Raw genomic sequence first — 19,472 nt, forward strand, 5'->3', positions numbered from 1 at the left:
ATGTATGAGGATTCCAATTACCCCACATCCTCACCAACCCTCAATGGTTTTCTTTCTTCTTATTCTTATTTTTCTTTTTTTGGTACCAGACACTGAACCCATGGGGTGCTTTTTTTGGTACCAGACACTGAACCCATGGGGAGCCACATCCCTAGCCCTTTTTTTTTGTATTTTTTTAACGACAGGGTTTCGTTGAGTTGCTTATGCTGAGCTGCTAGGATTACAGTCCTCCTCCTCCTCCTCCTCCTCCTCCTCCTCCTCCTCATCCCCCCTACCCTCCTCCTCCTCTTTTTCTTCTCCTTCTTCATAGCCATCCTAATGGGCATGAAGTGGTATCCCCCTTTTTTTCCCTTGGTACCAGGGATTGAACCCAGGGACACCTAACCACTGAGCCATATCCCCAGTCCTTTTTATTTTATTTTGAGACAGGGTCTCACTAAGTTGCTTACAGCCTCACTAATTTTGAACCTGCGATTGATCCTCTTGTCTTGGTCCCTGTATGGCTGGGATTTTGTGTACACCACTGCACCTGGTTCATTATAGTTTTGATTTGCATTTCCCTTATGGACTAATGATGTTGAGTGTCTTTTCATGTTGTTTATTGTCCATATTGTATATATGTGCTTTAGAGAAATGTCTTTTCAAGTCCTTTGCCTGCTTTTAGACTGGGTTGTTTGTCTTTTTGTTGTTGAGTTCTAAGATCTCTTTATATATTCTGAATATTAGACCCTTGTCAGAATTTGATTTGCAAATACTTTTTCCCATTCTGTATACTGTTTTTTTTTTTTGTTTTGTTTTGTTTTGTTTTTTTACTTGCTTGATAATGGCTTTTTTCCCCCATTGGTACGAGGGATTGAACGCAGGGGCACTTAACCACTGAGCCACGTCTCTATCCCTTTTATAAATTGTATTTAGAGACAGGGTCTCATTGAGTTGGTTAGGGCCTTGCAGTTGCTGAGGCTGGCTTTGCCTCAGCCTCCTGAGTCACTGGGATTACAGGCGTACAGCCACTGTGCTTGGCTGATAATATCTTTTGAGACACCAAAGTTTTCAGTTGACTATATTATGTCTTTGCCTGAATTTCTTTAGGTTTATCCCATTTGGGATTCACTCAGCTTCTTGAATCTGTAGATTTATGTCTTTTGCCAAGTTTAGGACATTATCAGCCATTATTTTTTTAAATACCTTTTTTTAACCCCATCCCATTTTTTTTTTCCTTCAGGGATTCGGATGATACATTAGGTCTTTCATCATGGGCCCCATAAGACCCTGAGACCTTGTTAGTTTTTTCCCCGGTCTGTTCTCTGTTGTTCAGTCTCGGTGATTTATATTGTTCTGTCTTCGAATCCATAGATTCTTTCCTTTGACTTCTCCAGTCTACTGTTGAGCCCATTTAATGAGTTTTTAAGGTTTTGGCTGTTAGATTGTTTATGGTTCTAAAATGTACACTTGGTTCTTCTTTAAATAATCTCCTCTACAGAAAGCTTTTTGTTTGTTTTTTCAATTGCTTCAAACATGTTCATATTGCTCACTGAAGTGTTATGGTAGCTTTTTTAAAATCCTGGAGACAACTCCACGTTGGTGTCATCTCCATGTCTGTTTGGTCTCTTCTCGCTCAAGTTTTGAGACTGTGACTCTGATTTAAGTCTTCTGTTTTAGGAGATCTCTGGGAGGGAGAGGTGGGCACTGCTTCTTGGCAGTCGGATGGGGCTGTGAGTCCAAGTCCCCAAGAAGACAACTTTGCAGAAGTGTGTGGGGAAGTGTGTGGGGAGTGGTGGCTGGGAGGGCCTTCCCTGTGGCCTCCACGGACACCACCCCAGTGGGGAGCAGGGGTCCGGTGCATGGGATGGAAGTCCGGCTTCCCACCGGTCATGGCTGGTGGGTAAGGTGGGCTGCTTGGCTGACAGGGGCGGTCATTATCCAAAAGCTTTCTGTCTTACAAGGCTGCCTCTTTCCTCATCCTCTTCTGGGGTCTTTTGGGGGCCTGCATCCATTGATGTTTCAAGATTAATGACTTCTCCAGCACCCAGTATGGGATGGGCAAGGTAAAAGGAAAACCTGGGGACCTCATCATTGATGGTTCATCGGGTGAGGTTCCTAGTGTGTCTTCTCCCCACCTTTCAGTAACGTGTTCCATTTGTTTTATGTGTGGCATTCAGAGACTTTGGCTAACCTTCACAGAAGGCAGAGAACTACATCCCCCTGATCTTGGTCCCAGTGCCACTGCAGTGTTGGTTGCTGTCATAGGTCACCTTTCCATATATATATATATCATGGAGATGATATTATATATATATATATATATATATATATATATATATATATATATATATATATATATATATATATGTGGGTATTGTAGTATCTTTACATTTCTGCAATTTTCATTAATGTCCTTCGGTAAAATTCTGTAACTTTTTGATAATGGACATGCTCATCTTTTTTGTTATTTTTATTAGTGGGTTGGTTTTGTTGTTCTTTGTGGTACTGGGGATCAAACCCAGGTACTCATGCCTAGGTTTTTTGTTGTTTTTTTTTTTTTTGTGTGTGTGTGTGTGTGTGTGGGTGGGTGTGTGCTAGGGAACAAACCCAGGGCCTTGTACATGTGAGTCAAGCACTTTACCAACCGAGTTATCCCCAGCCCATGCCTAGGTTGGGTTTTAATTTATGTTGCTATTAGGAATAGTATCTTTTTAAAATTACATTTTAAATTGTTGCTGGTATAAAGAAAGGATGTTGGTTTTTGCAAATTGATCTTATAACAATGACCTCATTACCATATTGGCTAAGACTTCTTCAGTACCTTATTAGATAAGAGTCACAATAGTGGACATTCTTTCCTTGGTCCTGATTTTAAGGGAAATAGTTTTAACATTTCACCTTTAAGTATGATTTTGGTATAGATTTTGGAAAACATCTTTTATCAAATTAAGGAAATTCCTGTATCCGGTTTAATAGATTTTTTTTTTTAATTTTAAAGTAGGAATGGAGATGATCATACGGTTTTTAATGTTTCTTTTGTTAATGTAGGGCGGATTATTTTAAAAGCTTTTTAATTAATTCAAAATCATTACCTAGGTTAAAAGAACACAATATTTTAAATGAAAACTTTATTAAATCAAGAGCAAGGTAAAAACAATGAAGAACTGATACTATTATAAGATTTTTTTATTAACTTAACTCATTTTAATCAATAAGGAATTCTGGGTTAACTCTATTTTAAAGAGCTCTAAATCAGAAGGGTTTTTTTCTGCCTACAAGCAGATCATAACAGCCAGTTTGCTACATCGTTTGTAAAAATGTCTGATTCTACATATATAGGCTTTTTTTTTTTCTTTCAAAATTTATTAATTACTTAGAGTGAGTGGAAAATATGTTTTGGTTCAAGAAAATGCCTGCCCAAGCCCTGGGCTCCCTGAGTCCCCAAGTCCAAGGGTAAGAAGCCTCAGAAAAACAGTTGGGGGGGAGGTGGAGGGGCAGGAGGCAGAACCCAGCTCCCTTTCTTGAAGGCTCATAACTCTGTGTCAGCTTATGACATTTTGGCAAGTTTAGGTCTGCACATCTTGTGGAAATGCAGACAAACCATGAACAGTTAGTAATGGTTTTAGTAGAGGTAGGTAATTTTTCAATAACAAATTATAATTTTTTATGCATAATGATTTAATGAGAATACAGAATATTTATTGTTCTGTCTCTGAATATTAGCCTATTTTGTAGCTAAATATAGCAAAACATAATACAATATGATATAATACTTCATAGGCAATTCACTTTCTGATTCAATATGATATAGAAAGTAAGCCAGAATTCACACAAAATAATCCATCTGGAAAAATCTTATGAAAAGGTCCATTTTTGGTACCCAGAATTGAATCCAGGAGTGCTTCATCCCTGACCCACATCCCCAACCCTTTTATTTTTTATTTTGAGACAGGGTTTCATTAAATTGCCTAGGTTGGCCTTGAACTTGTAGTCCTCCTGCCTCAGCTTCCTGAATCAGTGAAATTGATTTTGGGTGTATGTATCACTGCACCCAGCTTTTTAATTTTTTTAATATTTAAAAATAGAACTACTGTGGGCTGGGGTTGTAGCTCAGTGGCAGAGCACTTGCCTAGCATGTGTGAGGCACAGGTTTTGATCCTTACCACCACATAAAATAAACAAATAAAATAAAGGCATTCTGAGACTGGGGTTGTGGCTCAGCGGTAAAACGCTCCACTAGCATGTGCAAGGCCCTGGGTTCGATCCTCAGCACCACATACAATAATAAAATAAAAGTATATGTTAACTACAACTAAAAAAAAATAAATATTTTTTAAAAAAAGGCATTCTGTCCATCTGCAACTACAAAAAAAATTTTCAAAAAGAATAGAACTAATGGCTACAAATGTTACTTTCACGGGGAATTAATAATTTGATTATTAATTTATGGAAACAGTTTTTAGAGATATGTCTTGATGCTTTCAATGATGTGTTTTACTAGTAGAAATCACACACACGCATGCGCGCATACGTAAAGGCTTTAGAGCTAGAATATCTAGATTTAAAATATAAGTGTGCCTGTTATTAATTGGTTACATGGCTTAGCTCATCAAGCTTCCATTTCTTCTTCTATAAAATGGTGACTATAATGATTTCCTGCTAGGGTTGTTAGGAAGATTAAATGAATTGAGGGACATTGAATGCCCCAAACAATAGACGTTCATAACACAATGTTCCTAGTTTCTTCTAGTAAAGCAGCACTATGGTACTGCAGCACTACGGTGACCATGACCAGTGATTTGGGGGCTACACAGCCTGGCTTGGCTCCTGGCTCTACGTCCTCACGGGTGGCGTGACACCCCAGGCAAGCTGCTTAAATGCTCTGTGCCTCAGTTTCCTCATCTGGGAATAGGGACAAGAGAAAAGCCCCTTCCTCACACTGTGATATTGAAAATTAAATGAGTTGATATAGGTAAAGTGCCTGGGACAGTGTCTGGTGCACAGGAAGTGCTGGGTGACGTGTTAGCTGGCACGGTAGAGTCACTCTTGATTGATTGCACCGGTACACCTCTTACTTACTACACTAAAAACTGCAGCTGTGGCCAGTAATGTGCTTCGGGTCCTGGAAGTGTGGGTTGGTAGAATTGTGTGAAATTTTCTGAAATTTTTCTCAAATGCCAGGGGTGCAGGGAAGAGAGTGGAGGAGCCGAGGAGCCCACACACTCCCCAGCTCAGCTCTGGATGCCTGGCAAAAACAGCAGTCTTTGCAGATTCTAGCTCTGAGCTCAGGGAGAAAGGAGCAGAGATATTATGTATCCCCTGGGTGCCGTTTACCCTCACCAAGCCATTGCTTTAATGAACACCAGTATTTTTTAGTTCCATTGTAAATGTTGTTTATAGTGAAAATCATATTGTAACAGCATTAAAGGAATTTTTAAAGATGAAATATAAATCAACGACAAACACACCACTTGATATAAAAACTGGTTTCATGTTTTTCTCTTTCCCTCTAGTTCTTTTTTAATATGCATATCCATGCAGTTGACATCGCTGTGTACATACAATTTTATATTCTGGGGACTATTTAACATGAATTAATAACCCTTTTCTGTTATATGGTCTTCATAATATCATACTTTATTTATTTATTTAGTAAGTACTGGGGTTAAACCCAGGGGTGCTCTACCACTAAGTTACATCCCCAGCCCTATTAATTTTTATTTTGAGACAGGGTCTCACTAAGTTGTGGAGGCTGACCTTGAGCTTGTGATCCTCTTGCCTCAGACTCCTGGATTTCTGGGATAACAGGCATGCAACTGAGAAAATGAGAGAGAGAAGGAGGAGGAGGAGGAAGACAATCAGGAGGAGGAGGAGGAGAAGGAAAAGGAGGAGGAGATAAAAAGATCCAAACCTCCCTAGGGCAGGAGGAAAGAAAACGGAGGGAGGGGAGTATTCCATTGCCTAAGAGCTGCGAAATCCTATAATTTGATTTGGCAACAGACTGCTACCCCAAATGCTTTATTTACCATATCTATTTTTAAATTTAAGAGAATTCAAAAGAAGTTGTATGTGATGGGCGTGTGAAGGTTAATTACTGCCTACTTTTGTGTATGTTTAAATTTTTCTGTAAATAAAAAGTTTTTAAAAAGAAAAAAAATTGCTAAAAAAAGATTTTCCAACATCCTTGGAAATAGTTTGAAATAATTCTTGGTGAACCATCCACCACTAGCCCCCCTTGGCACTTGCATGGGAACTTCCCCCCCCCAGTACTGGGGATTGAATTTAGGGGTGCTTCACCACTGAGCCACATCCCCAGCTCTTTTTTATATTTCATTTAGAGACAGGGTCTTGCTGAGTTGCTTAGGGCCTTTACACTAAGTTGCTGAGGCTGGTTTTGAACTTTCAATCCCCCTGCCTCAGCCTCCTGAGCCACTGGGAATACAGGTGTGCATCATGGTGCCCGACTGTGACAACTTGTTTGAAGTCCCTCTTCTGACAACTTGTTTGAAGTCCCTCTTCTTGAGAGACTCTTCTTCTGTCTTCAGAGAGATGGTTCAAACGGACTGGAAATCTACATAGTTCATGCTATGAAGGGGGCTCCTTTGGAGATGGTGCTCTTGTACTAGTATATCTTCCCACCATAGGCAGGGGCCCAGCTTGGGGCCTCATGAAAACATGCTGAAACATCTTCTTTAAGAAGGAGCTGGGCATGGTGGCTCATGCCTGTAATCCTCAGCAGCTCAGGAGGCTGAGGCAGGAGGATTGCAAGTTCAAGGCCAGCCTCAGCAATTTAGCAAGACCCTGAGAAATTTAATGGGAATCCTGTCTCAAAAAATAAAAAGGCTGGAGATGTGATTCAATGGTTAAGTGCCCCTGGATTACATCCCTGGTATCAAAAAGGGGGAAAAATGAGGGGGTGGGGTGGCAGGGAGAGAGAGAGAGCACAGTGGAGGACAGCTCTGTGGGATCTAGAAGATGAAGTTCTAGTCAGGGAAGAAGGAAGCCGAGGCAGAATCCTTACAAAGTAGTCACATTCCATGGTGAGCTGTTTAGGCAAGGGTGGTTTGGTGGTTCCCATCTGAAATCTTTAATCAGCAGGCTGGGCTCTCAACAAAACATAACAAATGTTTGCTGAATGAATAAATAAAACTTCAGATTAAGTACAGTACAAAATATGAAAATTAGGGCTGAAAAAAATAAAAAACAGAGGCATAATCTGTGTAGATGAGAAGAATAAAGATTTCCTGCTGGAGGGAAATTGAAGATACAGCAGGGCGGGCACAGTAGTGCACACCTGCAATCCCAGCAGCTTGGGAGGCTGAGGCAGGAGGATAGCGAGTTCAAAGCCAGCCTCAAGAATGGCAAGGCACTAAGCAATTCAGTGAGATCCTGTTTCTAAATTAAATACAAAATAGGGGTGGGGATGTGGCTCAGTGATGGAGTGCCCTTGAGTTTAATACCCAGTCCTCCCACCTGCCCCACCCCCAAAAAAAAGAAGAGGAGGAGGAGGAGGAGGAGGAGGAGGAGGAGGAGGAAGAAGAAGAAGAAGAAGAAGAAGAAGAAGAAGAAGAAGAAGAAGAAGAAGAAGAAGAAGAAGAAGAAGAAGAAGAAGAAATAAAGAAATTGAAGGTACTGAGGCATCTGGTGTAATGGTTCAGGCACATAGCTTTTCACTGATAATACTGTGTGAGTTCAGGTTAATTTCTTAACCTTTCTGTGCCTCAGATTCATCTTCAAAATGGAGTAATGATAGTGCCTACCAGAAAAGAGTAGGGTGATCAAACAGACCTCAGTGAGTTACTGGGTGAGTGGGCGCGGGCGCTGGTGCTGGGTGACGGGTGCTGGGTGGGCACCATCATCGATGTCTCATTTTCACATTCCAAGGGCCCCTGACCAGGGACATTGCAGACTTTTGAGGATGATAAGGTCTGATTCTTAAATATGAATGGACAATTGAGGAAAACCAGAGTTAATCCCCAGCACTGCAGAGAGAAGAAGAGGGAGGAGGAGAAGAAGAAGACAAGAATATGAAGAAAAAATTAGCAACATGAACTTGATACTTTCCACTACCCTAACCATCATTATTTCTACGTATTGAAAGCTTACTCTGTGCTAGGTGTTTTAATCACTTTTGCACATGGATCAAGTCACTTAAATCTTTACAACTCTGTTTCACAGGGAGGAGACAAAGGGCTGTACGTTAGCACTTTATTGAAAAAAAAAAATAACAACACCAAAGACGTTTTTTGAAAACTGTAAGATGAGACATTAGAAACCAATTCCTGTTGACATTTTCTTTCTGCTTTGCAGAGACCCAAGATTGCCAACATTAAAACAAAAGCAGGAGACTTCTACTACTGTGGTCAGAAGATTCCCAAGAGATCAAGGTAACACCTTTTTTTTTTTCCACCACAAGAAAATGGATAATATTGTAGATCTGCAATCCTTGGAAAAAATTATTGCTCATATTTCTGTGAAGGGTTTGAGCTTGAAAAAAAATCTGTTGAAAAAGGTGGAAGATTTCCAATATTGCATAATTTCTTTTTTTAAATTTTTTATTTCTTTTTAGTTTTAGGTGGACACAATATCTTTATTTTACATTTATGTGGTGCTAAGGATCAAACCCAGTGCCTTGTGCATGCTAGGCGAGCGCTCTACCACTGAACCATAACCTCAGCCCATATTGCATAATTTCAAAGTCAGAGGGTCCTTTTGTGTAGTCACTAGTGTTGTTCGTATTTAGAGAAAAGGCAACAGGGCAGGGAGGTTGAAGGGGACCCAGAAGTCTCGATGACCTGAAACCAGAATCTAAGCTGCTGCTGCTTCTTCTTCTTCTTCTTCTTCTTCTTCTTCTTCTTCTTCTTCTTCTTCTTCTTTTTTTTTTTTTTTTTTTTTTTTTTTTTTTGTACTGGGGATTGAACTCAGGGACATTCAATCATTAAGCCTCATCCCCAGCCTTATTTTATTTTAGACACAGGTTCTCACTGAGTTTCTCAGCGCCTTATGGTTTGCTGAAGCTAGTTTTGAACTTGCGATCTTCCTGCCTCAGCCTCCCCAGCCTCTGGGATTTCAGGCATGCGCCACTGTGCCCGGCCAAGCTTCTTGATTTGCAGTCATTTGAAAACTTTTCTTCCTGTTTGTATCTTGGAAGATGGGTAAAAGAGGGAGTGGGGAGGTGGAGAAGCATGTACTTGAAATAAAAGCTCAACCAGGTCATTTTACTAGGAAGTTAAGATGCTGAGGTTGTGGCTTAATGGTAGATCCCCAGGCCCCGGGTTTGATCCTCCAACATGAGAAAAGAAGAAGAAAAAAAAGTAATAGCTTTTTAGAAAGTTCCTTAACTTCCGAATAAACTTTAGCAGATCATTCAGAATTCAAGTAGTGGAAAAATAAGACTCTCCCTAAAAATTTTTAGATAGTACTGTATCCTCTTGCTTCCTTAATGACAGATTTGGTTTATTTACTCATGCTTTGCAGTGCTGGGGGTGGAACCTGGAGCCAGGTGCTCAGCCACTGAGCCCTCCTTCAGCCCCTAAATTCAGATTTTAAGTAAGCAGATGGAAAAGCATTTCCCATGTCCACCCTGAAAAGCAGGGTTGTACCAGTTAAAGAGGGGACAAAAAAGACCTGTGTACAATGTCCCCCATCCACAATGTCCCGTTGGGGACCTGAGGTCCATGAGTCAGGTCCAAAGCCAGCAAATTCTATCTTGATGAGTAACTATGGTAAATAAATGCTCTGTGGGGTTGTCCTGACATCCACTAATATCACTTGTTGAAATTAGCACAGATGTTGTTTTGTTTTGTTTTGGTACCAGGGATTGAACCCCGGGGTGCTTAACCACTCAACCACATCCCCAGCCCTGTTTTATACTGTATTTAGGGACAGGGTCTCACTGAGTTGCTTAAGGTCTTGCTAAATTGCTGAGGCTGGCTTTGAACTGGTGATCCTTCTGCCTCAGCTTCCGAAACCGCTGGGATTACCGGAGTGCACCACCGTGCCCGACTAGCATAGTATTTAAGTGAGGCCCAAGGAACCCCAACATGATTTCTCCCTCAAGGTCCTCGAGGTGCACACACTTCGTTTAGGAAGGTTCTCTGGTTAGCTGTGCACGATCCTAACGGCCACTCATGTTTCCCCAGGAGCGCTGCAAGAGCACCGCAGACCAGGATCAACCTTGACACTGTCAGCGAAGATTGTCTGTGCTCTGCACTGAACCACGGGATGACTCAGGAGTGTGATGAGTGCTGTTTCCCCATGGGCTTGAAGCTTGCTATCCTTGGCATCCTCCTCATTGTTGTATTTGTCTACTTAACTGTGGAAAGAGAACCACTCTTTAGATAAGTCCTTTAGGAGCAAAGCAACATGATAGTGCTTGAATAATGCCCTCAACAAGCCCTTCAAAGGGGCCACCATACCCCTGGCCAGGCAGCCTTCGCTGGCTGATCTGTGCCTGGGTTTAGCCAGGTGAAAGGAAAGGGGGAGAACCAGGCAGCTGTGAGTTAAGATCATGATGTTTAGGAAAACCTCAATCATGTAAGCCATCATTAAAGGTGCGTCCACACAAGAGCAAGCAGGTTTCTCCTCTCTCTCGGTGCAGTGTAGGGATTAAACCCAGGGGTGCTTTACCACTGAGCTCTGTAGCTCCAAACCCTTTTTCCTTTTAATTTTTGAGACAGGGTCTCACTGAGTTACTGAAGCTGGCTTCGAATTGGTGATCCTCCTGCCTCCTGAGTCACTGGGATTACAGGCATGAGCCACCACCCCTGGTGACAAGAGCAGACTTTTGAAAAGGGAACTCTGATGTTTTTTCTTTTTATTTCCCAAACCAAAGGTTCCCATTTTTTTTTACTATTTATTTTTAAGTTTTAGGTGGACACGATATCTTTATTTTACATGTATGTGGTGCTGAGGATCGAACCCAGTGCCTCGTGCATGCTAGGCGAGTACTCTACCACTGAGCCACAACCCCAGCCCCCCTGGTTTCCATGTTTTTAAGAGTGAGTCAACCTACTAGTGCATCCCAATAAAACGTATCCAGTTGTCCAGAAAGGGGTGCCGTTCGCAGCGTGATGCAGCCTGAGGTGGTCGTGAGTTGGATTCAGTATGAACATGTGTGTCATCTCAGGGGTAATCCCAGCTGGGTTCTTCTTCAGTGAGTTTGTACCTGATCTATTTATCAGTTTTCATCTAAATTTATTGGGGAATAGGATGGTTTTCTTTGGTTTCTAGGCCAGGAATCCCTTGATCCTGAAAGTCTTGTGAGAAGACCCAGCGAGGCACACAGAGCCAAGTACCACCATGATGGCAGAGAAAAGGGGAGATCACATTTACCAGGGTGGTGAGCCATAGGTCACATGTGATTCAGTCTTCAAACTGTAGAGGGTGGGAAAGCCTACAACAGCCAGTTAACAACAGAGGCCTGGGGATGTGGCTCCAGTGGTAGAGGGCTTGCCTAGCATTAGCCAGCACCAAATAAACAAAAATAAATAAATCAAAGAAGAATGTGTCTGATTTAGCAAATGCAAAGAAATGTCCAACATCATGGCAACAATCTAGAACAAGAGAGCACTTTTATCTTTGAAACTTAGGATCTAAAAATTAGGACTTGGGAGCTGTAATGACCATGACCTCCAGGCCCAGGCAGAGCGGCATAGGTACCTGGCTTCTGTCTTTATTGGCTGTGTGACCTAGGGTGAATGAGTTGTCCTCTCTGAGTTTCCATTGCAACTTCTGAAAATAGGGATAGAATAGACCTTGTAGGGTGATAAAGGATTTGAAGAATTAAACATATAAAATACTGGGGTCTACACTTGACTTGTGGTAAGCACTTAATGCTTAAACAATGTTATTCTTGGGTACAATATTTTTATTTCTGGGAGGAGCTGATTCTGGATACAAGAAGTCTCATAGGTACTGACCAAGAAATGTACTGTAGCAATTTTTATGGAGGCCTACCCCAATATCCAATAATGGGAAAATCATTTAATATATGGAAGTGTGTGCTCTTGAAGGACGTTGCTAGAATATTTTTAATGGTAATACTGAATTTATCATGATATATAGGAAGTGCTTATTTGAAACTTTTTTTTAAAGAGAGTGAGAGAGAGAGAGTGAGAGAATTTTTTTTTAATATTTATTTTTTAGTTTTCGGTGGACACAACATCTTTGTTGGTATGTGGTGCTGAGGATCGAACCCGGGCCGCACGCATGCCAGGCGAGCGCGCTACTGCTTGAGCCACATCCCCAGCCCCTATTTGAAACGTTTAATAATAGTTTCACTGAGATATTCTTTGTATGTTATACAATTCACCTAATGTATAATTCAACAGTTTTTAGTATATTCATAGACTTATACAACTATCCCCAGAATAAATTTTAGAATATTTTCATCATCCCCAAAGGAAATCCCTAAGATGCTGATTCTTTTAAAAGGTAATCAAAAAAGGGCACAAATACGTTGTACCTTATAATCACAACTGACAACCCTGGAAGAAAATGGGTCAAAATGTTAGCACTGCTTTGATGTCTGGGGACTCTATTTTTCTCCCTCTATTTCTACTTCTTCATATTTAAAAAATATTTCTATAAATAGTGTATGTTAATGTGCTAATGAGAGAAAACAAGTTGTATACAAGAAAGGGGTGGCATGTGCCTGTAGTCATACAACTTGGCAGGCTGAGGCAGGAGGATCACTTGAGCCAAGGAGTTCAAGGTCATCCTGGGTAACAGTGAGACCTTCATCACAACAGCAACAACAGCAAAATTGTGTATTGACTTATAGTTTGACTGCAAGGAATATAAAACCCCAATAAGAATGGCTTAAATAGTAATTTATTTATTTATTTATTTATTTGGTATTGGGAATTGAACTCAGGAGCGCTTAACCACTGAGCTACATCCACAGCCCTTTTAAAGTTTCATTTTGAGACAGAGTCTCACTAATTTGCTTAGGGCCTTACTAAATTGCTGAGGCTGGCTTTGAACTTTCATCCTCCTGCCTCAGCCTCCCGAGCTACTGGGATTACAGGGGTGCATCACCATGCACAGTGCCAACTGGTTCTTACACATCAGAATCCTGGAATCAGTTTAAAGAAACTGCATAAGACTCCAGTTTTGTGACTTTCCACTGAAAGCATGGGCCCCCAACTAACAGCACCCCCAACTCCCAAGTCAGAACCTGCTCTGTTTTTGTTTTTTGTTTTCCTTCAGTGCTAAAGATGGAGCCCAGGGCCTCACACATGCTGGGCTAGTGCTCATTGAGTTATATTCCCACACACCCCCCATCATTTTTAGAGATAGAACTCAGTGTTGCCCTGGCTGCTCTTGAACTTGGTATCCCCCTGCCTCAGGCTCCCAAGCAGCTGGGATTGCAGATGCAGCCCCACTCCCACTTCAGAACCTGCATTTCAGCTGGATTCCTATTCATATTAAAGCAGTGCTATGGTCCATCCCTATCGAGGGTGGTTAGAAGACACAAGAGAAATAGAAAGGAGACATTCCAGACAAAACAAGAGTGTGGTCATATCTAAAGTCCACATTCAAAGTCTAACTTCACATGAGTTAAAAGTCCAGATTTAAAGGTCACTAACAGCACTATTAAATTGGTCGTTAGACCTCATCCACAGGTACCCCCATGTAGTCCTGTTTAAATTCACAAAGCAGAATGCATCACAAACAAGAAAAGAAAAGAACCTCTCACTAAAGTCATTTTCAACATGTCAGCAAGTGACCCCTGTCCTGGTAATGGACAACATGTCCAGTTGCCAACACAAAGGAGAACCAAAAACATCATCTTAGATCATGCCCCTGTCCTATCCATCTTACGTGTGTAAATATGCACGTTCCTCTCCAATGCCCGTGGTCTATTCTGTGTCCCAGAGTGTGTACTTCTTTCCTTCTCTCAATAAATTCAATCTCACTTTGAACCTTTTTGTGACTAGGTCAAGGAGCCTCATGGTCTGAGTTGAGGCTCACCGCTGTTTTGGGGGTACCTTCTCAGGACCCTTGTCCCAGTGATACCTTTCAGATGCTGTAATATTGTGATTTAATAAGAAATACCTATTTGGTTCCTGCAGCTGGTTCCTGGCCCACTGCATTTAGGTTGCTGAAGGTCAAGGAGGTCACGTGACCAGTGATGTAATCAATCATGCCTGCATGACAAAGACTTACAAACACCTGAAAGGATAGTGTTTGGGGAGCTACCATAGATCAAATGATGATAGAGGAGTCGTTGAACCGACTAAGGGTCCTGGAGGTTGCGTGTCTGTCCAGAGACAGCAGGAAATCTCCACGCCTTTTCTCTCTACCTTGCCCTATGCATCTCTTCCATCTGGCTCTTCATCCGAATTTTTCATTATATCCTAAATTAATACATCAGTAAATACAAGTAAATGCCTCTCTTAGTTCTATGAGCCATTGTAGCAAATGAATTGAACTCAAGGAGAAGGTCATGGGAACCCTGATTTCTAGCCTGTCAGGAACATAGGTAAAACAAGCTGCAGCTTTTGATTGATATCTGAAGGGGGCACCACCTGTGGGATCTGATGCCATCTCCAGGTAGATAGTGTCAGAACTGAATTGAATCCAAGGATATCTAGATATAGTGTCCATTGGAGATTCTGATGTCAGATTTGTTTGATAAGAAAGAGGAAAACCTGCTGATCTGGTATCAGAAGCATTTTGTTGTATGAGAATAGGGGAAAAAACACCTTAATTTTTTCCCATCTCTAATAGATGCTTACATTGGAGTTCTAAGATTCAGGCTAGAGGACCAATGGCGTAAGTCTGTTGGGAGTCCATGCACAATGGAGACTCGCTCCCACAGGGAGAAAAACTTGTCTTGAAAGAAGACGGAAGGCATATACATTCAACAAGTGACTTAGCTCCTCTATGCACTGCAATAAAACGACAAAAGCAATATGAGATCCCTCCAGGAACACACAGAGGTGGGGAGAAGATGGAGAAGTCAAGAGAGGTGGCCGTTGGATAATGGCATGGGCCGCCCAGGGGGGCCACCATCTCCAATGCTGGCACCGGGCATGGGAGCTTCCTAGAGAAAATGATGTCATAGCTGAACCAGAAGGATGAGTAGGATTCAGTCCAAAGAAGGGGGAGAAAAGTGGGTGAGGCTAAAGGAAAGTCTGCCAGGCGGAGAGTCGTGTTTACACAGCCTCCCCAGTGCGTATGGCAGTGTGAGGAGCCGAGAGATGGAGGCGAAGGATGTGGCTGGGAAAGAAGGCAGAATTCTGATCAGCGAGGGCCTGGGGGACCATAAGAAGGAGAAGAGGGTCCATTTTTAGGGATAGTTTGAACTTTGATCGAGGCCAACGCTTGAGAAAAGGAACTCTTTGGGAATGAACCCCTGTGTGCCTCCCAGTTGTCTCCCTGTCAGTTTCCACAGCCGCCTGCCTGACAGAGAGGGAAGGTTTCTAAAGAGGGAAAACTCAAGGAGCTGTTTGCTGGCACCCCTGAGGAACTTTGGGAGCACAGGTGAGTTTGCAGCATGTGGGGGCGGGGCAGCACCAGGAGTGGGGAGCCCAGCATTGGTTCAGCCAGCCCTGGGACGTATGTGCTTTTGATTGGGCTCCACTCGTAACCATGCTAGGGGAGCCAGAGCATCCAAGAAGACGTGGAAAGATGCTGGCTGGTGGCTGAGACATTTGTGTTGTGAGCAGACACGAGACAGCTTCATGGGACCCCAGAGAGAGCGGGAGGAGTTGCTGCAGTTACCTGGTGTGAACAGAGGAGAGGGTGAGAGGGCACAGTTACAACCCCCCCTGCTCAGAAAACCCTAAGAATGCCCTCGCCCTGTTGTGTGAATATTTATGATGTACTCCAAGTGTTTCTTGTTCTCTTTGTAAGGCTCCACTTCCCTGGTAGTTTGGAGAAACCATGTGCAGGAAGTGGGGCTGATTGAAGTCCCAAGATCACAGCCCTTTGTTGACATGAAATAGCTGATCTAGGTAGACAGCCAGTGCAGGGAAAGCCACTTCTATTGCTACCCCGTCCCCAGATGCTCCATGATACAGTAACACAACGGATATGTGTAACAAGTTTTCCTGACAATTTGGAAGGGAAAATTTAGAGGAAACCAAAACGTGGGGAGAACAGAACCTTAACACCAGATGCTGAATAAGTCAAGCCAGAATCTCAGGCAAAGGGAAAATTCTAACCCTACCCCAGGGGCTGGTTTCCCAGCTGCCCTGAGGTTGCTAGCCTGGCTTCCATCTCAGGTTTTGTCTGCCCTCACCTAGGGCGCCACCTTTACTCTCTATCCTGTTGTTCTCAGTAATAGGAAGAGAATCAGTATAGAGACTTATTCTCTTCTTTTCAAAGGCAAACTCCCCATCATCTAAGAGTGTACAGATTTCCCCCCAAGGACACACAATGATTCAAGCCTAGTACTAGTCTCAAACACAATGCTGCAGGTGTCCCTACTAAGAGAGGCATGTCCCTCACCCCGATCAGCATAATAATCTTTCTCCTGTTCCTAATGTGTGTGTGTAATTATTATTCCTGTGTGTATGTGTCTGTCTGTGTGTGTGTGTGTGTGTGTGTGTGTGTGTGTGTGTGGTGCTAGACTGGTCCTCATGCATGTGAGGCAAGCACTCTACCATTGAGCTACACTCCCAACCCCTATTAGGCCTTTTTCCAGCTGCTTCTGCAGCATACCTGGGACCTGGGACCAAGAAATGGGGCTGGCTTCAGTGCGTTCCCCAGCCACAGAGTCTTCTCCCCTCATCCCACCTTCTGCTATACAAGGACCCAGCAGAAGGCTTGACGTTGAAATGTTCTTGACCTTGAGCCAAATCAAATTCTAAGGCAGGACTGTCTCCCACTCTGGTCTCAGTAATAGGAAGAGAATCAGTAGAGGGATTTATTCTCCTCTTGTCAAGAGCAGTCTCCTAGCCATCAAGGGGTTTTATTTTCCCAGTTCTGACAACTCGACTCTGCCTCCCTGCAAGGCCTCTCCTTGGGTGGAGGACAGCATCTTAATCATCTCTGGATCTCTCTTCAAGGTAAAAAGTCTGCTCTTTCTCAAAAAAAAAAAAAAAGAGCCCCATTGCCTTTCAAGCCCTTTCCAACCCAAATAGGCACTTGAAACCACAAAACCAACACCCCAGATTTGGCCTCCTCTATTCGTCCCGGTGAAGAGAAGTCCCTAAAATGAACAAACCGCCTGAAAGGTATTCCCAGCCAAGTCACTGTGCAGTGCTCACCCTTCTGACGGCCTGCCAGGGTATCGGTGATGCTCCTTCCTGTAAATGCCACTATTTACCTCGGGGTCAGAACTGCCGCCCAGTAAAGGTGATCTCTACCTGGTTGCCAAGTGAAGCGGAGCCTGGCTGAAGAAGCCGAATTTAGCTAGTTGGCGGCCACCCAGGTGCAGCTGGGTCCCCCTGGCTCCCATGTGGGGCAATGAGGCCTATTCTGTGCTACCCAGCCAGGGCTCAGGCTGGCAGATGGAAGAAATTCTTAAAGGCTCTATTTCAGTTTTTCGACATTCACAGAAACACTGTGCTACCACCTCTTAAAAATAATTGGTTAAGAACCAAGTTATTTTCATTGCCACAGTCATAAATAGAGCAGTGCCAGACCACATTATTCATATCTATAGTGGTTGACAGTAATTCTTACATGTAAGAAAAAGGGTTATTGATGTTTGTGAGGGAGGTTGTCTTTTCTTGTTGTTTCTTTTTCTCCCCTTGTTCAATCCTATACCCCAAACTCCCATCCCCCAAAGAAAACTCTTGTTGTGGGGCTGGGAATGTGGCTTAGCATTTAAGAGCTGGCCCAGCATGCTTGAGGTGCTGAGATTGAGTTTAGCACTGAAAAAAAAAAAAAAAAAAAAGAAGTAATCTTATTGATTAGAGTCACATGAAGGGGCTGATCTTGGAAGCAAAATTAAACTTTACTCTTTCCTGAAGCAAGAGTTTATGACCAGACTAAAATAAGAAAGTGTCTACCCCACTTGGCATTTGATTCTAAGGAAGATTCCCCAGGAAAACAAGGGAAGCCATTAGCTCGTGTTAGGCAACACTGTGTAAGTGGAGGGAGGGTACTGCAGATTGGAGAGTGAATGGAGGACATCAGAGAGTCACGCTTTCTTGCCACCTGATCCACAGAGCGCCCCTGCTTCTTTCTCCTTCATTTCAGCAAAGCAGGTGAGACAGAGGGACAACAATAGACGGAGGCGTTGCAGTCCCTGGTACTCGGCTCTGTTTGCAGATTGCCAGCAACGACACCACCGACTGGGAAACAAGACTCATAGGAATGTGCTCCTGCAGGGCTGTCACCTAAACACAGCCCCACCTAATGAATGACTCAATCACTGGAGAGCCCAGGGAGGCTATTCTAGGTGCTCTGCATATGGGGACAAGGACATCTCTCCTCATCTCCTGGTAACCAGGACATCCATTCCTAGAGAGACATTGTTAAAATCCTCTTTGGAATTTAAGGATTAACTCAAATTATGCAGAGGGGACAGGAGGAGTTTCTTTCCATTTTTTTTTTATTTTTATTTTTTGCAACTGGGGGTGTGTGGCCTTAGGAAGAGAATGGCTTATTACTATCCATTACCACTGAAATGAGAGGATGGCTCTTTTCCCTTTCATAAGACTGGGAACCTCCCAAATGGGCACAAGGGGAGAAGGGCAAGGCTGGGACATGGGTAATAGGATGGCTTTGCTGCTAGGGAGGGGGAGCTCATCCTGCACAAAAATATCAAGGCATCCAGGTTCGGCCCTTGCTACTTGCAACGGCTCATGGGAATGCAGGGGCCTTGGCCTCCTTGTATGTAAGGTGAGCCCTGGAGCTTTCCGAGCCAGACCTGTGCAATGATGAGCCCTGAGAACATTATGCCAAGTGAAACAAGCCAGTTCCCAAAGGACACACATTAAATGATTCTGCTCACATGAGGGAGCTAGAGTAGCCAAGTGCACAGAGCATTTGGTTGCTAGGGGTTGGCAGGAGTGGGAGAACGGGGAATTATGTTTAGTGGGAGCAGAGTTTCCGTTTTGGGGAGATGACAAGGACCCTGGAGGTGGGTGGAGGTGAAGGCTGAGTGAGAGTGTGCTCAGTCAGGGCTGCTGAACTGCCCACACTCAAAAATGGTTGAAGTGGTAAACTTTATGTTATGGGTATTGAATCATAATATTAAAAAGAAACAATTATCTATAGTATTTGCTAATAGTATTGGGAGGGGGTCTCCACCTCAAACACCCATGGGGGCCAGACCAGAGATTGAGGCAGCAAGTCCCAGCCTAGATGAGCGAGACTTGCCGTGTGGGGATGCCAGCCGAATTGTCAAGAGAAATGAAAATTCTGGATATTTATGTAAAATATAAATTCATACAAGTATGAATTCTTTAAATTGGCAACTAATTCAATTCTTTTTTTAAAAAAGAAACAAACTGTGGGTAAACAAACATATGAACAGTTTAGAATCTGTTTGTAGGACGATAGTTTTCTCTCTCTGCATAGAGAGT

Source organism: Spermophilus citellus, assembly GCF_964194105.1.
Source record: "Spermophilus citellus genome assembly, chromosome: 6".
Classification (NCBI taxonomy): Eukaryota; Metazoa; Chordata; class Mammalia; order Rodentia; family Sciuridae; genus Spermophilus; species Spermophilus citellus.